The sequence below is a fragment of the Dromaius novaehollandiae genome, chromosome Z (assembly GCF_036370855.1).
Source record: "Dromaius novaehollandiae isolate bDroNov1 chromosome Z, bDroNov1.hap1, whole genome shotgun sequence".
Taxonomy (NCBI): domain Eukaryota; kingdom Metazoa; phylum Chordata; class Aves; order Casuariiformes; family Dromaiidae; genus Dromaius; species Dromaius novaehollandiae.
In genome coordinates, this window is record NC_088132.1 from 5,511,029 (window position 1) to 5,533,092 (window position 22,064).

At 37.9% G+C, this 22,064-nt stretch overlaps 1 long non-coding RNA gene across 1 annotated transcript; it reads right to left on the minus strand.

The window, feature by feature from the left end:
- Window positions 1-617: 617 nt before the first annotated feature.
- On the minus strand, window positions 618-9,839 carry LOC135324827 (uncharacterized). The gene is made up of 3 exons (XR_010386082.1): window positions 9,741-9,839; window positions 4,524-4,640; window positions 618-872 (listed from the first exon to the last, which is right to left on the minus strand). It is a non-coding gene; the product is annotated as an uncharacterized LOC135324827 (long non-coding RNA).
- Window positions 9,840-22,064: the final 12,225 nt, after the last annotated feature.

Below are 22,064 nucleotides of genomic sequence, written 5' to 3' on the forward strand. Positions count from 1 at the left end.
AGCTATTTTTCTACAGATCTTCAACACAGTTATTCATGATAATCTTCTAGAGGTACAGGGCTTTTCAAAACTTTGTGAGGTATCTGCCAAAGACTTTGAGGGCCAGATTCTTTAATCAGTGTAAAATGCAGCCAGTAGTTCTAGACAGATTTACAGCTGGTGCGATCTTTGATGAAAGCAGAACAGACTCATAAGACTTTGTCTCCTGATTTGACTGTGTGAGCTTGAGTACTTCCTAACAAGGTAGATTAATTTTAAGGAAAGCTCCCAGACAGTTTTATCTGTGATATCCATCCATTCCTCCATCCATCCATCCCTCCCTCCATCCATATATACATATAAAATAAATATATATATGTATGTATATCTCTCTCTCTCTCTCTCAGGGTTTGCTCTGTGCACACGAGACAAAATGAATCTTTGATCATTTGAAATTAGACTGTGGTAAAAATTCCACTTCACTCTCAAGCTTCAAAAGAAAATTGAAACAAAAATGTTCATAAAAAACATTGATTAAAAGAGTCTTTTTTGAGCAATTAAAAATGTTTTATTTTCACAAAAAAAATTAAGTTCAAAATTACATTTTGCATTTCAGCATTCTGCACAAGTCAAAACATTTCAAAATAAAATATCAATATATTTTGCCTGTAAGTCTCAAAACAAAATGATTTGGCATGTCAGAACTTTTCTCTTAGTTGTCTTCGAGGTTTTATTTCTGAATGATGTGTATAATCCACTGGAACACAATTTCAGCAATCTTTAGATCATGAACTGGCCACTTGGTATTTCAGTTCCAAGATATGTGAAACAACATTCCACAGGTAGTGCTTCAGTGCCAGAAATTGTAGCTCATAGGACATTCAAGGCTTAATCTGTTTGGATTGGAGGTAAAATTTGTGTTTGCTTTAATAAAAATTCTAATTAAGGAGATGATTTTTGCTCTTAACTCCTTTTTAATTCCTGCATTTGTCTGTCATAGGGAATCCATTTCCAGACTACACTTTTCTGTAGGTTTGTGTTTTGATTTTTTTGTTTGACTTTTATGCAATATCACTGCCCATATGGACACCACTCTCTTTTGAGTAATACTTTATCAATGTGCCTCACTGTGATTTATTACATCAACACATCATTAAAGTGATGGCTGTTTCTGATACCTCATAAGAACAACATCTCATCTGGATTATATATTGTATAAGATTAATACATATACCACTCTTCAATCTCCTTCCCTTTTTTCTTATCTGTATACATGACTGTTAATAAGATCTGCAGTGGCATTAAAATTAAAGTGAGATAGAATTTCCCATTTTACCTTCTGTTTTCACTCTTGAGTGTACAACTGAGAAGTATGCATCAGAATAATGTTAACTGTAGCTGCAGTAAATTAGGGAAACTCAGAGTGTTCACCCATTACTCGAACTCTAGTTTCCATGCAAGAAAAGGAAAGTGGACATTAGACAAAATGCAGTGGCTCTTTCCAGTATTTTTCAGTGAAAAGTTTTTCAGAATAATCATGTTCTCTAGTGAAAGCTGAGACAGTTTCCACTGTCAGCTTGGTTCAAAGCTGTATGAAGTCAATTGAAAGGACACCATGACTTCAGTGCACTTAGCATCAGTCATTTAAAGAGAGGAGAGCAGAGAAAGGTCTGAAAACCACATTGCAGAGCCTCAGTTTCCTCTCTAAGAAATCATCTCCAGATATATTCTAAAGTTGGAAGACACTGGACACTCTCTTGGATAAGCAGATGCATTAGCTTACTGTGTAACTGACACAGACTTACAAATACTAAATAAAATCATGAAAAAAAGTATGTGGAAGAATAGCAGTAGAATCAATTATTTTCTTTAAAACTAGCTGAATGGATGGTGACTCTTGACTTTTTAGTCCCTGTAATACAGGAAACTAGGAGCTGATGCAGTTACAGGGGAGAGGGTTTTTTTCAGAAAATCTTAGCTAGAAGAAAAATACATGTTTTTACATTTATTTGAATGCTTCTCACCTTTCCTAGCTGTAGATAAGAATTGGTAGATATGCTTACATTTCAGTGTAATACAGGAAACACACACTCTAACACAGATTATTACAAAAGCAGTAATGGGCACCACATTGGCTAAATTTGTTAAATTCCTTTGTGCAAAACTCTCTATTGCTGTGGCTGTCCTTGTTGTGCAGTGTAGATATAGTTTTGTTTCTGTGGTGAGTAACTGCAGTAATCAAACTGTTTCATCTTGAAAACAAAAGGGACTGATTTGCTTAGAGTCCTCAAAATTTGCTATGGCCAGCTTCCTTTTCTTCACCATTTTTCCTTCAATTTCTGTGCAAGATCATCTGGACTGTTTACTCATCTAAGTGAAACTTTGTTTCTTTCCAAAAAATTCAAAACTTTCTTTGAATTTGCTTTGCTTTATGGCATTTTTTTTCATTCTGGAATATATCTGCACTTCATTGTAAAACGGCTTCTAAGAAATCTCTAGAGTATCTAAAAAATATGTTTTCAGTTTAGAAACTTTTTATGAGAAAGTAGAAATTTTTATTTTTGTCATTTCAAAACTGATGTTTTCCTTTGATTTTGATTCAGCAAACTGAAAAATAATTTACTGAAATAATGTTAATTCAGTCCAGTGACTAAAAAACAAAGCTAGAAACACTCAAATTAGAAAAAAAGTGTGCAACTTCTAATAACAAGATTTATTAACACCTGGAAAAAATAGTTAGGGTTATTCTAGGTGTTTCATTACTTAAATAATTTCATTCATAACTGAATAATATTCTGATATGTCCACTGCAATTTAGCCAGAATTTGCTGACCTGCCATTGGAATTATGAGGTTGCCTATTGCAGGTAAGACTGTATAATTGCTGTAGCTTCACATAGCCTTAGAAATTCATAGCAATGTGTAGCACAAAAGAGAAATCTAGATTTAGACTGGGAATACTTAAAGCTCTTTTATCCTTTGAAAAAGCTGTTCTCCCAAGTAAGAGTAAGTAATAGGGATTCCTCCTCTCTGAACCAACTGTTCTTATTTATAAGGATTATCTTACAGTGTAATAGAATACAGCTGCCAGTCCAAAGCCTAGAAATTGCAGAAAGATGAGATCCAGTGATAGATGAGAGATATCTAATATACAGACTATTTGTCTTAGCTGATACTATGTTGCTTGCAATGTCACTTGGGGTTAACTTTTTCCTTAGCCAAGCAACTCTGCTCCTGCCTCCCCATCACGCATGTGCATCAAATGAAAATAAATGATTTATCCTGCATTTGTATAATAAGTTTAAATTAAATAAAAGGTCCATGTATTCAATTCTAATACCAAAGGTACCTACCCTCTCCCACAGAGACAATCAGTAATGAACCTTGTGCTTTTAGTGAGAGAGGGTGTATGTGAATTGCCATGCTGTAGGATGCTTTAACACACAGGGCTTAAAGTCGCCAAACAAATAAATAGGAAAGGGCCTTTCACTCTCCCCTCCTTGCTCCATCCCTTCTTCCTTGGACTCCTTCCTCCTTCCTTCTCTCTTTTCCTCCTATCCTCTCTTCCTCCTTCTCTTTCCTTTCTGCTGGATGAATATGGGTTATTACTCTTTGAAAGCCTTCTTGGACCTTACTTCAAAGTCTCAGACTGGCCAAACATCTGACCCCTTCTTTGCCTTATATCCTGTTTTAATTGAGTATCAAAGGTTATACATTGCTATTAGAGTAGGACATGAGTGGCAGCTGAGGTCAGGGACTCTGTGGCATTCTATTAGAGCCAGAAAAACAAAATAGAATGATAATCTCACCAGCTCTAACCCCAATTTTTCCAGGATGGGATAGACATTGACCTTAGTGTTTGACTGCTATTGACTATGTAAACAGTGGCTACCTCAATTCTGCTTACTAAACAATAAATGTGCCCTTTATGACCAAGATGGGAAATAAAACAATAAAACAAACAAACACACAGAACAAATAGACTAATACAGGTGATATAAAATGAAAAAATAATACCTTATCGGGGAGGTCACACCCTTTCTGTGACTGTTGCATCCACTATAGTTATTTCTTGTACCGATCTACAATTTATTTTTTGCAGAACATCCTGTAAGCTTGTCTATAAGCTGGGACTCAGGCAATAAATCTTAATTGTTAGAGAATTCCCATTTATGCCACTTGAAAGGTTTATGGATTTCAGGGAGAATGGATTGTCTTATTTTGTATATGTGTATTTTAAGAATGGGAGAAAATTTTTCATGAAATGATGGAAGATTCTTAGAAACAGTCCTGATCAAAGAATAAAATTAATAAAATAAAAGCTATAGAACACCAAAAGTGATTATTTAACCTTAGAGTTTTAGAACAGTAGAATCCATATATCATGAATATTTAATCTGGGATTTGTGGCTGGATCCGCAGCCCACTCAAATCATTTGAGATACTTTCTTTTACCTCAGTGGCCTCTGATCTAAATTCACAATGAGGAATGCCCAAAGTTTAGTCCTTCACTAGTTTATAATTTGAGAATTACTTTTAACTCACCACTTTTTAACTTAACTTTTTACTTCTATGGGATAGCTCATGTAAAGTGACAAAATTTAGTTCCAAATTCCAGTTCATTCTCTTCTGTAATTTCTATTTCTGGGAGTGACACAGGACCTGTAAGAAGGAAATTTCATAGGATCATCTAATTGTTTTACAAATTATCCCAAAGTTCAAGAAAACTTCTAAGATTGTGATCAGATTGCCACTTGTTCTACCCAGATGTTTTCACCAAACAGAATGCTTTTGCTCAGATTTTTGAATCAGATTTTGCAAAACAAAAACAGCAATATCTGTAAGCTTTGCCATAGCAACAGTGGGGAGCTCCAGTGGGTCAGAAAGGAGGACAGTCCTCTTCCATTTTCAATTAATGTTAGTATCCATGGAAACCTCTCTTCATAGCATCTACATCAGGCTGAGAAAACAGGTAAGCTCTCTTCTAAAAGCGAGCGTATTTAAAGAATACAATCCCTTGCAAAGGCCAGCTCCTGAAAGCCTCGAAGAGGCCCTTAGCTGAGAAAGCTGGAGAACTGTAAATCCTTAGTGTCTTTGCAAAGAAGCTCTGCTCCAGAGAATCATATTAGTGCTGTCTAACACGAACAAAGTAAAGCCTTTTTTCCCTAAGATGTTGCACCCGTGAGAACTCACCTTCTTCTCTAAGAGAACATACAGCAGAAATGATTACATGAACCAAGAGATTAATTATAAATAAAATTCAAGGGTGAAAGACACAAATGCAGGCACTTATGTTTAAGAAAAAAAAAAAGACTGAATTGAAGGAATGCCAGATGGCAAGTGCCTGTAGAACAAGAATGTGTACAACAAAATATTATTCACATGGTAACATTCTAACCTAATTTTAAACTCCATATTTTTATGGATATGTAGATTGGAGGAAAAGGTGCTGTCTTCCTGTCCACTCTGTGTTATTTGAGTGAGAAAGAAAGGTTACCATATTTTTAAATCATCACAATGGCAAGCTATCCCTGTCTCCCATGTCCCACTTTCACAACTAAACTCTCATGAACATTATTTTGAGTAACAAAAAGTTACAACTTTATCACTTTGTGATTTATTTGCTAATAAAAACCACCAGACATTAAGGTCCAGTTAGGACATAGTGTCTGACGATTTTAAGCCCCAAGTATGATCTAAAGTTTGAATAAATGCAACAAAAAATGGACTAGAAGAAGTCAAGACTATGTTAAATTTGAATCTAAGCTTTCCATTAAATTAATTGGATTTGGGATCAGGTCCTGTGGGGTGAATTTTTATTCTGTACCACTGAAAAAAGTAACCTTTCACAGCAGATGCTACATCTGCATGTGCTGATTGCATAACATGGCAATGAATGTGACACTGTGACAAACAATTGCCGTTGTTTGATGGCAATTGATCTCCTAAGCTCTCCTTCTTCACTGAAAGGGAAAAAAAAGAGCTCTCCAAATGAGTCAGTGATTCCTAGTGTAAGAATAGGATAGAAGGATTGCATAGTTCACATGACACAAAATCTACCAAGGAAACAACCTGAGGTCTAATTGGTGGAGAAATCATACTATTGGAAGTATCCTGTGGTTCTGTTTTTGTTTTAAATTATAGGTAATTTTATACATTTGATCACAAGACAGCTTTACAATATGTTCTAAATAAACCTGACAAGTGCAAATTAGATTTGTCTTGTAAAACCATGAGAACCGTGAGCAGTAACAAAAATTTAATAGGAATGTAAGGATACTTCAGTGAAACATTTAAATTTGCTTTCAGTCTCCACACATGCAACCAGAATATTTAGAATTTAGAACGTTTAGAATAATAGAATAATCTAGAACGATTTAGGGTGGAAGAGACCTCCAGAAGCCATCTAGTCCAATCCATTGCTCCAATCAGGTCTAATTAGATCAGGTTATTCAGGGACTTGTCTGGTTAAGTCTTGAACACCTCCAGTATTGGAGATCCCACAACCTCTCTGGCAAACCTGCTCCAGTATTTAGCCACTCTCATGGTACACGTTTTTTCCTAATCATGATTTCCTCTGTTCCAACTTGTGCTTGCTGCCTATTGTCTTCTCACCACACACCTCCAAAAAGCGTCAGGCTGCATGTGCTCTGTATGCTCCCTACCAGGTAGTCGCAGACAGCAATAAGGTCTCCACTTCTGCTTCTCTTCTCCAGGCTGAACTAGCCCATTGCCTCTGCCTCTCCTCCTGCACCCGGTGGTCCAGCCCTGATCACCTCAGTGTCGCTGTGCTAAGCTTGACCTATACATCCATGTCTGTGCTGTGCTGGGGAGCTCAAACCTGGACACCACGCTACAGCTGTGGTCTTACCAGTGCTGAGCAGTGGGGCAGAGTCACTTCCCCACACCAGCTAGCTGTCCCAGTGCTAATGCATCCCAGGCTGTAGGGGACCTTCTTCACCACCTGGGCGCACTGCTGCCTTGTACCAAGGCATTGCCCCCCAGGACCTCCAAAGCCTTTTCTGCAGAGCTGCTGCCCAGTCAGTCTGCCCCAGCCTGTCCTGCTGTAGCAGGTGAGTGCATCCCAAGGGCCAGGCATTGTGCTGGTCTTTGGTGAACTTCATGGGGTTCCTGTCAGCCCATTTCTCCAGCCTCTCTATGTCCCTCTGAGGTCCCTCCCTGCCCTGCCCTCTAGCACACTGACTGCTCCCCTCAATCAGGAGTGATGTGCAAACTTGACAAAGGTGCACTCCAAACTGTCATGCAGGTCATTAATCAGGGCGTTAAATAACATTTACTCCTGCGGGACCCTACAGCTGCTAACAGGACTTTGCACCAGTGGTAGTAGCTCTCTGAACTAAACAGTCCAGACAATTTTCTGCCCATCTTATCATCCATTTATCCATCCCATGTATTACCAATCTGGTGAGAAGACAATGGGAGACTATGAAAGGCCTTACTAAAGTCAACGGACCTGCCCACTACCCCCTCCTTGTCCACAGGGCCAGCTATCTCATCACAGACAGCATTCAGGTTGGTGAGGCATGATTTGCCATTGGTACAGTAATAAAATTTAATAGGAATAGTCACCTTCTTGTCCTTCATGTATTTATAAATGGCTTCTTAGATGCCTTGCTCCATCCTCTTCCCAGGGACCACAGTGAGACCAATGAGCCTGGAGTTCCCTGTATCTTCCTCCTCACATTTCTTGAATGTTTCCCTGTTTCCTCCCTAGTGCCATAGACTTCTGTATGTCTAATTGGTTTAAGTGCTCCTTAATGCAACCCCCCTCTTCTGTGGATACTGCCTCACTCCCACAAGCTCAAGAAGTAGGGTCAGAAACCTGGGAGGTCCTGAACAGGCCAAAATGTGCACTTTGGAAGTCCAAGGTTGTAATTCTTTCTTGCTTACTCCTCTCAGCATCTTAAATTTCACAGTCTCGTGGTTGCTGCAGCCAAAGCTGCCCTTGACCTCCACATCTTCTACCACTTCTTTCTTATTTGTTAGTAGCAAGTCCAACAGAGCATCTCCTGTAATTGATTGATCAATCACTTTCATCAAGCAATTGCCTGCAATATGCTCCAGAAATCTGCTGGATTGCTTATGTCCAGCAGTATTGCCCTTTCAGCAGATATACTAGCATTTGTATCTGCTGCTACTTGTAGATGGACAGAAATTTCAGACTGATCAAGTTCACAGCCAATAAACAAAAGAAGGGAAACCTCTACAGGGCCTTAAGATGAGCATAAGAAATTGAATATGCAAATGACAAAAAGAAAGGGAAGAAAAACAGTCTTATTATGCTTCATCTTCTGCTCCCCATGCCATCTAGTTTAGTAGAATAGATGCTTGTTAGACACCAGGGCTGCTGCTCCTCTTCCAGCAAGTAGCAAGGCTGAGCAATAGTGCAAGTGCTTGCAACTCACACCCTTGGACCAGTTAGACTGAAGCTTGTTTATAGGGGCCCTATTCCTGCTTCTGGAGAGGAAGTGGCCTTTAGAATTAATCTGAACTTGTAGAAAGATGCACAAGATTCTTTTCCTGCTCCTAAAGCCCCAGACAGGAACTTCATTTATACTGTAGGTGAAACCTACTTATCATTTTAAATGTGAAAGAACAAGATTTTGAGGGGCAATTTAGCCAGTGTCTCTTCAAGAAGCTGGGAATCAGCCTGGTTAAGTGCAAATCTAATGAAAAGTACATTCTAGACATAGATATTCTAGAAATGTATTGTGGGAAATAAGCATGAGTATGTGAATGCAAAACTTTGTAAGAGAAGAATATCTAAATGGTATCCACAATTTTTTTGTGGTTTCTCAGAAAAAATCTGTGCAGGTAAACGCAGTTTCATATTTGTTTGAACTGTGCAGGTTTTGAAAAATGGCTGAAGTTATTTGTGTAAGTTTAATCTGTGTTTGTGTGTATGTGCATGCGTGCACACACATGCACATTCATGTGCTTGGTTGTACTCAAGGCCATACCAGAAGATCTAAGGTTACTACTGACCTTCAAAAATCTGTGGCTTAACCTTTATATTGCCCTTCTGATCAAGTTCAAGTAAAGAGACAGATTTATCCACACCTAGGCAAGGAGAATGGCCTGTCTTTATATTTTAGGGATGTGTATTTTGCTTTATTTTTACTCATTGTGTAAGGTCACTTAGGAGTCCTTCCTTTCTGAAGATGAAAGCGCAGGGGAAAATGACTGTCACTCACTTCAAGAAGTCTTTCGCTAAATTGTGATAAATTCCCAGGACTTCTATGGGAAAGTTTATAGAGGAAGAAAAATATTATTAACAAAAATGAAGCATGACAGCAAGCAAATGGTGATATAGGTAGCCCCTTACAGAGCTGCATTCAGCAGCAGGAGACAATAACATGTTGAAAGAACGTGGACATGTGTGAAACTCAAGAATTGTTGCAGAGCACTGCTAAATCCAGTTGTTGCAAGAGTACCATCTATCTTTACAGTCCTGGACTGTGAGGGTTTCATGTGGCACGAGGGAGGGGAGGAGGGGAGGAGGAGATTTACTGCGTGACTCCACAACTTGTCTCAAAGATCAAAATTTACTACAAAACTTAGTGGTACAAAGCAACAATTCTTATCAACAGAAACTTAGCTCAACTAGAATACTCATTTTTTAATTACACTAAAAGTTATACTAATGGTAACTACTCAGTAAACAGACAAAGCTAGCTAATTTATACTAACTGTAACTACCCAAACGAATGAACTAGGTAAACCAGTTCTCACTGATCTTACCCACGCGTTGCCTGAGCAGCCAACGTACACGCAATCCCAGGGCAGTAACTGCGGGAGGGCGTCCCCGTCCCGAGGGGATCCGCAAGTCGGCAGACCCGCTGTCACCCACAAAGAGCCAAAGTCAGCCTCCGGGGCCAACCTATTTATACCCTTCAGGGAAGGTGGAGGTGGAGTCCTGAGGCCAGCTGCAGCTCTCTTCGCGCAGTCGCAGTCCCCGGCTCTTGGCTGCTGCAGGGTTCAGCTCTCCTGCGTTGTTGTTATGACGATCGCAGCCCCAGCCATGGGGTGGGAGGGAATAGCCGAACACCCCCAAGGGCAGGCTAGCTGCCTTGAGCACTCTTCAGCACTGGAGAAAGGAGTTTGAGTGACCGCGAATGACTGCTTTACTCTTGCAGGGGTGGTCCCAAGGAGAGATCCCATAGCTCGAGTGAGAAGGAGTTAATTCCAGTCCTCAGTGATTAACACTGTTTCAGCAGTGAGAGGAGGCTTTGTTTCCCAAGGTCCTGGTGCCCAAGCAAACCTTATCTCAAAGCCTTGACATCCTCCCTTTCAGAAGGTGAAGCACAGGACTGCAGACTGCTTGTAACTGGCACCAGATGGGGGTGGGAAGCTGGGAGCACCCCCCACTCCCGTTCAGGGCTGTCCAACAGTAACACTATAGCTGGCTGGCTGGCTGGGCCTCCTACCCAAGTTTGGATGCTGCTTTGCTATCTGACAGTGGAAATGGTTGCAGAAAAAAACTAATTCTGTGAAGCAATTCATCTTACAGTTTACACTGCTAAAGGAAATGTTGCATAAATGGGAGGAAGCGCAGCCCAAGAAGCAAGACGTTGATCTGGAAAATGTAATGCAGTGTTGTGCAAAGATATGTGCAGGGCTTCTTAGTTCAGCTGCAGTGCCAGGTGGTCTGAACCGGCCTGCTTCTGAGATTCAGGGCTTGTGCAAATTAGATCAGGTGCCTGTGCCCAGCTTGTGCTGTACTGTGGAGACATACGCTGGGAGGTAGAAGATTGCATTTTATTTTTAGCTTTTCCATCAGCTCGAAATGTGTGTGGTAAAGTCACTTTATAGCCGTTCTGTAGTTAAGCAGTCTTTAGAAATACTGTGGTGATACCTACCAACTTTCTTAACGATTCTGTAGTTGAGATGCTTAAGTCAAAGTTAGGGATTGTGCAACTTGCATGTGTTGTGGCATGCTCAGGCTGCTGGCTCAGCAACAGGGAGTAACGCGCAGTGAAACTGCTGTCCTTGCAAAAACCCAGGCAAAGAGTCATACAGGATAATGGAGGCAGATTGAATGCATGGTAGTACCATTATGAGGCTGCTTTGTCGTAACAATAATGTAAAGTGTATCTGTTGTTCTATCATTGTGAAGTGTTTGCTAGTTCCTGCATTCTTTTTCTGTTTATGGAATGGAACATTTATGTTTTACTGAGGGATTAGTGTCATTCCTGTGAACAAATTGAACTAAGATTCAGTTGTTCCCTAAAAGACCATCTTTTCCACTACTTTTTGGCAGACTGTATGGCACATTTTTGAAAAATTGCTTTAAAAAAGTTAAGGTGTTGTTGTGGGATTCCAACAAGAGATTAACTTTTTCACTGAAAAAAAATGTCGATGGGATGAATCCATTCGCTTTAGATTTATACTTCATTGAACACATGAAAGAAATACATAATAGGCAGTAAAACTGATGTTATCTCTAAGTACAGGTATCTGCAAGTAAGCAGGTTATGATAGATTTGTAGTAGTTCTGTACACCTTTAAAAAGGACTCAGTACTTTATGCCATCAAATTTGTATGTTTAATGAACTAGTCCATGAACTAAACTATTGTGTTGATTTATACCTGTTTATTTGTTATTTATAGACTTTTTAAATTACATTTAGGGCCTCTTTTTATACTGTCTAACATTAAAAAATATTGTTAAAATTAAATGAGCAGCATTTATTGGTTCTGTTCAATCTACAGATGCTAGATTTTATTTTATTTCTAACACTGAGATTGAAATTCTGTTTTAATATGCAGAACTACAGTCTAGGGAGTCATAAACTACAGAACGTTTTCATTAGATGATGGCTCTGCACCTCTTGTTAACAGGAAAGCTGATTTGTCCAACAGTAGTGATTAAGACACTGGGCCTAGAATGAAAACAGACACTGGGAGGAAAAAAAGGATGTACCTGTTTTGCAATATGTAGTTGTTTGCCAGTTTTGCCAGTAAAACTTTACTTCAGAAGTACACTCATTTGTTACAGATCAAGGCATTGACAGTGTTGAAGCACATGTTATTTTTCCATTTAGAGGCTGTTTTAGGAATTTTAAGAGTTAGGTTTTGAATGGTAACTCAGTCTCATGCTTGTCTTTATATCTGCATGAATTATATGTTAGGTATGTTTAAATAGTATATTGCTGCTAAAATTGTAATAGGTAGATTTAAAAAAAAATCCCAAGTAAATCCTGCAAATACTGCAGGTGAAAAATTATTCCTGCATGTTGTCCGTATAGGGAGATATAAAAAGGAAGTGCTTTAAATATAAATTTGATCATTTTCTCATTCCAATTTCATGACTTACATGAGGTAGACAAGTTCACTGACTTGATTTCCCTATATTCCTGTAACAGGAGACACTCATCAGGTTCTTCAGTATTAGTCATGGTTTGACTGCTGTTTCATGGAGTGTGATGAAGTGCAATAGTCAATTAAAAATCTTTCATTTTAGGGTATGAGGCATCACCTTTGTCATGATTGGGCCCTGTTCTTTGTGATTTGAAACTGGTGGCACATTTCTGTTTCCTATCAACATGTATTGCTCTGGCCACCAATATAGAGAGGTCTAAAAGCACGCATGGCAGAATGTACCTCATTGGCTGAACAGTAAGTAACAAGAAAGGGATAAAAATCTCCTACTCATGCTTTTGGATTATGTATCTATGCATTTAATATATGTTAGATCATAAAGGTTCCTTGCAAGGTGCTACATGCTTCTCCGTCTCTCTCTTCTTTGAACTCGTCATCCAAGTAGCCATTGCAGAGCTCTGTTTTCCAAGCCATGACCTATAAAGAGTTGGTGAAAAATGTCTTCATGATTACAGTCCAGCATGTATTAGAACACTGCACGTGCTGATGAAGGGGTGTAAGGGACCTTCAAGGTAGGACTGGTGTTCATCTGTGATTACTTTTACCTCAAAACACAACCCCACCTCTTATAAATCCCTACTGTTCCTGGTTACAGCTCTGTGGAATCTAGAATTAATGTCTTCCTTAGACCTACTGTCACTGAATTAAAAACCAAGTGCTCTGGGGTTTTATTACATTTGCAGCACTTAAGACCCCTAATTCACACACATAAGATAGATGCTTAAAGGTAGAAAGCATATAAAAAAACTTTCTTGCAACGTGCTGTTCAAAGTGACCCTTTCCCTACTTTTTGTGTATGTATTCACATATATTGAAAAATAATTCCTAAACATTCCATTTATTTAAACTTTTTACCTAGTAAATCATGAGTACATATTGCATCATGAACTGAGTCTGTACATGTCCAGACTTGCAGTTTCCCTGCAGCAATTTAACAGCAGTGATATTTTAATTGATCCCTACAGTGCAAGCTGATTTAGGATAATATCAGTTAGGCAATAACATTTGAAAATCTTCGAAGTAAAGAAAGCTCTGCACATATTTCCGTTTCTGCTTTCATTTGTTTGTATGCAAAAACAGTTAGTATCTCTCCCACTCCTTCCTCACATGGCAATGCATTTCCTTGACTCCTTCCAGGGTTTCAAAATTATAAGATAAAAGATAATTCTATTCAATTGCAGCTCTTTCAAAAAAAACAAAGGAAATAAACCAATATGTGAACAGAGACCTGAGCTCTTAAGAAAACAGCTGGCCTGAGGACAGTTCCATGTTCTAGAATCAGAAGACAAATGAGAAAAACATCAAAACATTAAGGTGAAAATTATTCAAAGTCATACACTGTTCTCTGAGGCTGATATAGTGGTGGCCACTGATTTCCACATCTTTGTTTTTCTTGTTTTTCTTGAAAAAAAATAGAAATAAGTGAGGATGCTTAAATACTTCTATGGAGTTTGACCCAAAGAAAAGCAATAAAGAAATAAATACAGGAAGGAAGGAAGGAAAGAAGGAATGGAAGGAGGGAGGAAGGAAGGCAGGAAGCAAGGAAAAAAGGAAGAAAGGAAAAAAGGAAGGCAGGCAGGCAGAAAGAAAAAAAGCCCATATATTTATTAGAACTTTATTTTTCATTTATATCACTTTTCTAAACCACATGTATAAATTCACACATATACCACATGTATGAATGCACACTCTTCCTTGCAATGTATTATTCCTTTTGACCTTAATGGCTTGATCAAACTTTTTAGGAGAAGTAGACAATGGATTCAAGTGTTCTTTGGTGCTACTCTTTAATAATATGTATATAATTTCAATATAAAACATGGAAAACGGTTTGTTTGTTTAGAATTTTTGCCATCTTTGCTGCCAGCATTCTCACCAAGAGCTCTGTGTTTTAAGTGAATTTATTCTCTATTGCTCTGTCTCTTGGCCTTCCCTTTCTGTTTGCCTACTCCCTTTGCTTTTTACTTGCTCAGAAACAAGATTCACACTTTGACTAGATAATGCATTTCTTCTTTTTGTATCTATTTCTGCTGTAGTGCTAAATTAGAAATTGGAGGCAAAGTTTGGATTAGGTTTCTGCAGGTTACATGCTGCATTTTTTTAGTTTTGTATTTTTATCATTAATGATGCAATTCCACATGAAGGTATTACAGGGTTCCTCTCAGTTTAATAGATGTACTGCCTTAGGGTCAGAACTGGAAAACATGGCTTCCCTTGCAACCTCACATTTCATTTTTTTACCCTCGTATTAACCGTCTTTAGACCTTTCCAATAGCTCTCTTCCTAGCCTGTTCCCTTGCCTCCTCTGCTCAGGCTCCCATTTCCTCATCATCCCACTTCCATTTCCTTGTCTTATTTTGTGGGGGATGTATGAAGACTTATTTTTAAGAAGCAGAGATTTTTAAGAAGCAGGGATTTTTACTGGAAGAACAGCAATATATAAGGTAATATAAAAATGCTCTGCTTATGAAAATTTACAGAGTCAGAACTATGGCTCAGATAATACCAGACTGAAAACTTGATCCCATATGGTTATAAGAAATAATTGACAATTCAGAGTTTATTATATTATTATTGCTTATAGTATATAGTATGGTATTATTATTGCTTATACTTTTTGCCTGTCAAGCTGAAATATTTTAGTTGCTGAAAACCAAAATATTTGTCATAGTGACTAATCTGCAAGTATTATAAAATTAGCATTTCCTTCTAAGTTTCTTTTTTTTTTTTTGCACATTTTAAAATTAAAAAATAAAATTTATGAGCACAAAATGTAGCATGAATAAAACTGTCAGTTTCTTAAAAGCTTTCCTACTGTTTGGCACCGATCTTCAAGGAGGTATCTATATTGGTGTACTTGCACATTTCAGTCATATAAATAATGAAGATTGTTGCTCTGCTTTAAGCAGTCAGTGCTTAGTCCTGAAGCCTTCCCAGATCTTGGCTAATCACATCTACTTTCCAACATGTGAATACTAAATATTGGATTACTTGTTGGAAGATGCTTAATCTCTGAAGGATAAGCAACTGAACAAACACAGTTATGAGTTACTGAGTATACAGTTTCAGGGAAAATTTCCTACTCTAAGGAACAGTGTTTTGCCAGCTTCAGTATCAGAGCTGCTGTGAGCAGATGGATTTGCCCCACAAATAATGAAAATACTGTAAGCACAAAAAACTTGGATCTTTGTTTGCGCTAACCCTTCTGCAGGGAAATGAGGGACCTATCACAGAGTCAGTGGTAATCTGAAAGCAGAAGTCAGAGCAGCTTGGTGGCTATTTCTGATGGAGATTACAAGAGTGCATTGCACTATAGCTGATCCTTTAACTCCTTTTTGCTCCTTTTCCTCTTGTATTCTTCACAGAGACTTCACCAGACAACACCATCCCTCACAAAGAACTTTCAGGTTTTTTACATGACTTGAGCATAAAGCAAGGGAGTGGCTCGGGGAAGACTGATTTTTCTCTGTTTATACCACTTCAAAAGTCTCAAAAATTATCTAAGGTCTCTGTATGTCTAACAAGAACTAGGTGAAATGAGGAAACCCATCAGCTGTGTATAGGTCACCAGTGTTTCCAGTGTAAGTTCTCAGGTTGGGCCAACATGACATGACCGGTCAACTCCACTGGCACATGGATTGCTGGCAGTGACGAGGGAAGCTAAAGTGACCAAGGGGCAGCTGAATCTGACCTTGCCTGCTCAGGTTTGTGACCGAGGTTTGCATGCAACCCCTGGCCTACCTGCTAGACAATAGCAGGTTATGGAAAGCTATTGCTTTGCCAGTGGGTGAAATGTGTAACCTGAGGTTGGTGGAGCCTGGGAGGATGCTGAGGAGAAGTTTGTGCTGTCTGGTATGTTGGCCATGACCTACGATGATGCTGGAACCATGGGCAAAGGAGGTGCAGACTGATATAGCCAGAGAAGTACTCATAAATCTGGTCTCCAGGACAATGACCACAAAGTTTTATTCACTGATTTTTTGGTTGTTTGTTTTGTTTTTTGTCATTGTTGATCTGCTTTTTTTTGGTTTGATTTTTCCCTGATGATTTGAATTTGGGTTAAAGAACTTGCTTACACACCAACATCAGTACAATTGGTGTTAGACAAAATGGAGATGAAATGAAAAATCGTTGTCTTCCATTGGAAATCTTGTAGAGCATTATTAATTCATTTTAATGGCTGGGAGACCAAAACCAAATTGGCAATCGGATTGCCAATTTTTACCATTCAACAAATGGGGGACAAAAACAATTAAAAAAAATCAAGTTTAATGTATCACTAAAGGTACTTTGTTGGTTTAGTTGACAAGTGTAATTTGATTTACATTATTTATGATAGTATTGCATTTACCAGTAGACTCATAAATGTTCTGTAGAATTTGTAAAAATAAGCTGGTATATGTAAGGCTTTAAAAAACATCATGAAAGAAAGAAGAATCACTAACACATGTAAAACTGTCTGTAGTTTAGCGAGGTATGCTATGTAGAGTTCAGGATTCTGTGTTTTATCTTTCCTCATTTCCACACAGCATTTCTTTTACACTGTAGCATTATTTTTGCTTTTCTTTGTTTTGCTTACCTCACAATTTGCTGTGAACCAGTAGGAGCTTTTTGTGGGCTCTTTGCGGATGGGTTGAAATCACATTTGGAGCACGTTTCCTATCTGCTGCTGTTGTTCCTAAGTGACTTAGGAGTTTTCAACATCCTACCATCTTCCACCAGGATCCAGCCACCAGTGCAGCAGCAAACACATCTGAATTCAAAATCCAGTCATGTATAATAAACAATATGCAGAACTACATGTGCACAAATACCAAATTTGCATATTTATCAGATACTTAAACTAGCACATGCCAGAGATTTGGACAAGAGAAAATACATAGCCACAGGTAGCTCAATACACCTGTGAAAAACAGGACTTTAATGACAAGTAAGAAATCCAGTTCCAAGACCGAGCAACTAGTTTCTTTTTATTTAGTATATTTGTTACAGAAGTTGAAATTAAATAAATACACATCATTGAACTGGTATGGTTTGGTTTTTTGTTTTTTTTTTTTTTTTGGAAACATCTTGCTCTAGTTACCCTGAGCTACAGGTGTTTCCATTTTCTTGGGTGTATGTAATTTGGGGACTTCCACACATTGTTTGGAATAACTGCTTTAAAAGGTTGGGAAATATATTAATAAATGCATTTTTCTACCTAAACTCTGTAACGTTTTCTTGGGACATGAGAAACGGGGATACAAAACTAGTTCTAAAGGCTAATAATTAAGTTAATACCACTTCCTTGTTAAACAGGAAGTAGGACTTGGAGCAGTGTAGATTTAAGTGATTTGCAATCAGAACATGGGGGTGATAGATCTCAGTGGTTTATATGCTGACACTTGATGGCCAGAGGGGCATATCTGTGTGCTTTTAGGGACGTCAAATGTAAACATTATCCAAAGAAGAGTTTTTACACTTTTCTGCAGAACTTTAGGTAGGCAGCAGTCATTTTTAATAAATAATGAGGAAGATTTGGCTTATAAATTAGTTATGCCCAAATATCTTATATTAAGCTAAGTGAGACTGACCAATATGCAATGTTTTCTATAGCTGATGCTGTAGATGCTGCCTTTCCATGAAGTATCTTGTCCTACCTTGGCAGATACTGCTACATCTCAGAATGCTGCTGAGTGAGATCTGACTTGGAAATCAAGACGAGAAATAGAAGCACAATATTTCCAAATATCGACCTGGTAAAAATAATATGCTTTGTTCAGCTACTCTTTAGAGATCTAGAGAAATAGCATATATTGACAATATCATCAATGAACAATAGTGCAAGACCATACCTTTAGCACTTAAAAATCTGTGTTTTAATGCAAACCCTTTAGAGAAGATATTCTTTTTTCTCAAAGAAACAGAAAAAGAAATTGCGGAAAAAGAAATTGTAGAGAAGAAAACCACAAGATTTTGGGGACAATGAGCACTGTGTGCTGTGCAAAATTTATTAAAAGAAATCCAGACTCATCTGAATAATTTGGCCCCTTGATCTATATTATCAAAATTTCACAGACTTTCTGTGCATCATGCAGACCACTGAAATAACTCCCAACATGCTTTTGTAGTTGCCTCCGAAAAGAGGCATGACTGCCTTTATTACTACTCAACACATGTAAGACTTGGAGGGAGTAAAGAAGGCAACCAAATCAAACACTTAGCTGGAAAAGAGGCACAGAAAGCAATAAAAAAAAAGAATCCAATTATTTTATGTTTGTTTTGCTAAATGGTTTTTCTGTTAAAGGGAATGGAGATGAAACCTCTTTCCCCTGCTGTTTTAACTTGTTTTTCTCTGTTCTGTAATGCCGGAAGCAGACAGTCCCATAGGATTAACTATATTGATGCTGATACTTCTGCCCATCTTAATTAACCTCCTACTACAAATATCAACAAAGCACAGCCTGGACTTTGTCTGCACATGATTAAAAAACACAAAACAAAACTAATCCCCACTTTTCAGTCTTCTTGCAGTCAGTAACTGTTCAGTCCTTTTCCACTGGAAATGGTCCATTGTCTGAGAGGTAAGTGCCTCCTGCATCCACCCTCACAAATGTTTAACCAGTTTTTCTTGTAAACATGAAATCCTGGTTGCAGCTCTAGTTGAAAGAGTAGGAGTGCTCCAGCCCTTAAGCTTTCTGAATTGAAGAACTTTGTGGAAATCTTTTGGGTCCTGCGAGGTGCTGAGCACTCAAAACATTCCCCTAAATCCCCAAAGGGAACTGAGGATGCTCAGCACTTCTCAGTCAGGCCTCTGATCACTTCAATATCTCTTCTTTGAACCATCAGAGTGCATTAGAGCAATCAAAATACACTAATATGCCACTAAAGATGGGAGAAATTCTTTAGATGTAAAGGTTTTACTGTTAGGTATAATCCAGTGGGAAATTTAAATGTTATGTGAGGAAGCAGTAGTTGCACAGGAATATGGATGGAAATAAGATGTGAACAATCTGTTTCAGTGCACCTTAGCCAAGGGAGCTGCAAGGACTTTTAGGAATGATGTGTGGGCATCCCGGCAAGGGCAGCATCCTCAGTTTGGACACAGGGCTTATAGCACCAACTGTGCCATGAGACCCCAAAGCCTACAGACACAAGCCAGACATCACTGGTACTACTTGAAACTGCATGGGAAAGAGAACCTCACTAAACTTGGTTAGCACAAAGTTTTTCTACCATGTTGCGCCCCTCATTTATTAACCCAGTCTGCAGCTTCTGAAAGAATAGACTTATATTCTAGATGTCACTGAAAATGACCAAGTGAGGGAGCTGGGGTATTGTGAAAGTGGTTCTCTATACCACATGTTAAAGATAGTCACTAAGGCATTCCTTTCCCCTAAAAATGACGGTTCATTAGTATGCAGTTATCTTAAGGCATTTCTTATCTTAATTATCTAAAGAAAAACTAAAATAGAATTTTAGCTAAATGATCTAAATGTTTTCAGAGTGATTTGAAAGGCTGAGTTAGAGCCTAAGTAAAATGAAGATTACATATCTCTCTATTCTTAGATCAGTACCAAAACCTTTTTTGTTGTTGTTATTTTCTCTCTGTGTGTATTTATTTCTCAGATTTCAAAGTATTACAATGTTGCTCTAGGAAGATTGTGAGGAATGTAGTTGGTGCCCTGCATGTCTGCAGGGCAGTCTTTCCAAAAATACTGTTTTATTTACATACATATATATAACTTTCTCTTTATACATGTTTTCTCTGAAATGCCTGTTTTAGTCTTCCACCAGAACTTCTTGATCCAGATGATCTTGATGATGAAGTTACAGACAGTAATACAGATGAATCCAGAAGTTTCATCTACCTCCTGCTTAGCTGGAATTTCTAATGCCCATTAAACATTGCTACTCATCTCATAAATGGTAAACAAAAGATATTTATGGCTGCCACAGTGCCTAGTAAAATGTGTATATTTATCTATCTGTCCATCTATCAATCTATCATTAGCTTATTTTAAGATATTTTCTCAATATCTAGATCACATTCCAACTTCAGTGTAGTCTTCTCCTGCACTAATCATGCATTTCTCATGCATGCATTTTTCTAACTTGACAACTGTGCTTTATGCCAGCATGTACACCGCTTTAACATTATGTGGTTCCTTACCAGCTAGTATTTGAAATTAAAGGCAACAGAAGCTAATCACTTCAGGATGCAGGAGCAAGGCTTTGTTCTACTAGCTGAAAGTTGAATGTAGTTATTCTCTGCAGGTCAGTAATAAGCAGGATATATATAAAATACAGATCAATCCACTCTGGCTTCTATGAACACTTTTAAAGCAAAATAACATCAGTAAGATTGAACTATACATGCTGAACATTACATAACTTCTCCCATCTGAGAGCTAGAGTCAGGCTTCATCTGAACTCTGTGCTAATTCTGATGAGCAAAGTTCATTTCATGGTTATTTGGGGTCTCAGCCAGAGTCCATAACTGATGCGCCTAAAATTACAGAAGGAAAGTTTTTCAACTCCCTAAGTAGTATAATTTAAGTAAAGGGTGTTTTTTTTATAACCAAGACAAGTAAATTGGCAGAAGGCTACCTGGAACTTGTGTTATTGGTTTTCCAGAGCTCCATTTCAGCAGAACACTAAGTTCATATCCAGGTATAACTAGGTGATTGAGGATGTCATCAAGAAGACTGGTCACATGCCTCATGCCAGATGTTTGCTTAAACATTTCTCTGAATTGGGGAGTGACTATCCCTGAAGCTATTTTGTGGAGCCTTTTGACTCCTTGAATAGCCCTAAATAAGTCTACTCAATTACACAGATTTTTTTTTTTAATATTGTACAGTGTGTAGCATTAGACTTGACATTTTTATATATACATTATTGCTGAGATACAGTTGCTGTTGGAGTTGTAATTTAGAATTTTCCAATTCTTAAGCATTTAAATCTCAACCAAGGCTTTACAATAATATTTGCATGCATAGTTCCTTATTGTTTTTAGCTGAGAATCATATTGTGTAGCACTTTCATAGAGCTCTACAAAATGTTTCTAATTAACCCTATCCATGCAACCAAATTACTTAAGTTTGTGTGGAGAGGAATGAATTACACCCTTAAGGAAGAGATACCTAATTAAATTGTTTAATTTAAGTTTTATTAATGTTTTTAATTCATCCTCTTCTGAATAAAAATCAGAAACTAAGAACATTTGCTCATAGAAATACTCCAGTAAAATATTAAAGTAGTTAATTTCTCATCAGAATTATTCTGAATGATTAATCAGATGCTTTCTGTCTTTCTACTTTGCACACTGTGGTGATGGATCTGTTCAGATTTTGAGAAAACATTTGTCACTCTCCCTCACATTTTAGAACAACCTTCAGACATATGGTGTATCACAAAAATAACCTATGCCATCAAGGCTTATGTCAAGATGCAATACAAACAGTTAATGTATGTTTGACTTGAACTAATAGGTGATCAATAGGTGATCAAGATGACAAGTGGTATTACAGAAAGATGATTATTTCATGTCTTCCGTTGGCATTGTTATTGACTTTATTGTAGGAGAAACTTTGAATGAACACAATCTGGGCACTGTTAATATCTTAATAACATATTAAAATATTTAAATTTTGCCAAAGACAGAGCTCTTTCAAGCAATGGCTTAATCAGTATGTGAGAAAG